Raw genomic sequence first — 2,012 nt, 5'->3', positions numbered from 1 at the left:
CATTTGACCCTCTTTGGTCAAGCGGCCAGCTTGCCTTATGAAATTCACATTTGAAGTGAAGCAAGGCACTCACTCATACAGCCAGTTAATAAAAGGTGACTTACCTAACCACAACAGAGAAAGTAGATTCCTCAAGGACATAGTATGGATTCATTTGGGAGCAGTTGTCCTGCTTATTTATTGGCTGTGTTATTCCAGCGGCCAGAAACCTGAGGAACAAGCCCCTGCATCCTGGTATTGGCTGAGTTTTGTAATCTTCTGAACCATGTAAATCTCAAGAATAGCTTCAGTCCTTTTTGTTTTTTATTTTTTAATAATCACAAGTAATTTATTATTGAGAATCATTTAACATGAAATTATACAAATAAAATTTGTAGAAACACAAACCCACATTTGTCATAATACAGATGGCAAAGGACCAAGTAAAAACAAGAACACTAAATTGGCCGCTATATACAATTGGACACGGTTGTGTCACGTACACTATGTACACTATAAGTCTTTTACAAAATAGTCATCTCAGATCAATGAAAGACCAGTCTCCATTCAATGCCATTCTCCTGCAAGATAAAGTTGCTGTATCATCTGAACATGTTTTCTCCATGTTCTCCTGGTAATTGTTTTGGTGATTAACACCCCTTCAGGACGTTTTGCTGTACGTGTTTTGTTGACCACTATAGTCTGCATATCCTTGTCCATATCCATAGTTCCCATAGTTATACCAGTATAATCATATTCACCATAGTCACTATAGTTTTGATCACCACCGTAGGCACTATTGTAATTTCTATCCTTGATCATAATAGTTATTAAATCCTTGGTTCCAGTTTTGGCCCTGACCTCAGCCACCTCGGCCACCAGCCATAGTGCCCTTCCCTCCTTGCTGTTGTTGCTGTTGCTGCCTGTATACCTCTTTGGGCTGGACAACTTTGATTTGACACTCCCCAGAACCATTCTGATGATATTGGTTTTCTAATAATTTCTTTACTGGTACTTCATCTGTATATGTGATAAAACAGAATCCTCTTCTTTCATTTGTTTTTTAGTCTATAGAAAGTTCAATATTCTTAATCTCTCCAAATGCTCCAAAATATTCTTTGATTTGTTCTGCACATGTATCTGGGTTCAATCCACTGACAGATACTTTTGGGGGGCTCCTTTCCCTTTAAAGCTTTAGCCCTTTTGGGGTCTATCAACTTGCCATCTAACTTGTGTTCTTTAAGTTCCAGAACCTTATCAACACAGGCAGCATCTCTGAAAAGCACAAATCCAAATACCGTCAATGTTCCCGTGATGGGATCTGTTTTAATTGTGCAGTCTATAACCTCTCCAAAACGAGACAGGTATTCAGTGAGATCTTTCTTATTTGTTTCCCAGCTTCGCCCTCCAATAAACATTTTACCATCGTCCTGCTGGTTCTTGCTGGTGTTGATTTTGAATGTGAACTTCTCCATATTGCTGTACTCATTCACGTCCTCCATAGCGGTGGAGCTGTTGGCTGGAGGCATGTGGTGCAGAGAGGTAGTCACAGTGGCAGCGTGTTGTAAGGAGCTGGATTTAAAATGGCAGTGGAAGAGATCTAGAATAGTTTCAGTCCTTTTTAAGGAAAAAATTAACCTAGCTTGTACTCTTTGACCCAGTAAGGGATGGGATAGGGCTATTCACCCTCCCACCTTGATTTGTGTAATTAAGAAAGAAATTTTGTGAATCAATCAGTAGACATACTTCGATTTTTAACACGTAAATAAGGTGTACCTATGCCATGAAACTTTAATTCGGTACAAATACTTCTTTGACTAAATAATACAATAAAAGAATCATTCAACAGAAATAGATATTAAAGTATTATTTTTACAAATGCATGAATAAATCCATAATCCATTAAAGGGGAGTAAAGGACTTTAGTCACTGAATAAAGGAAGATGATGCTATACAGGAATCTCCCGATAATTGGTGGAAAGAATCAGATGAATTTCTGCATGTGTATTTCACTGTACTCATCCACTCTTTTT

At 38.1% G+C, this 2,012-nt stretch overlaps 1 pseudogene; it reads right to left on the bottom strand.

Moving 5' to 3' along the window:
- Window positions 1-452: 452 nt before the first annotated feature.
- Window positions 453-1,499, bottom strand: LOC100024956 (heterogeneous nuclear ribonucleoprotein D-like; annotated as a pseudogene).
- Window positions 1,500-2,012: the final 513 nt, after the last annotated feature.

This window comes from Monodelphis domestica, chromosome X, assembly GCF_027887165.1.
Source record: "Monodelphis domestica isolate mMonDom1 chromosome X, mMonDom1.pri, whole genome shotgun sequence".
Taxonomy (NCBI): domain Eukaryota; kingdom Metazoa; phylum Chordata; class Mammalia; order Didelphimorphia; family Didelphidae; genus Monodelphis; species Monodelphis domestica.
Note: the sequence above shows the minus strand (reverse complement) of the source record. Positions and strands in the feature narration are given on the sequence as shown.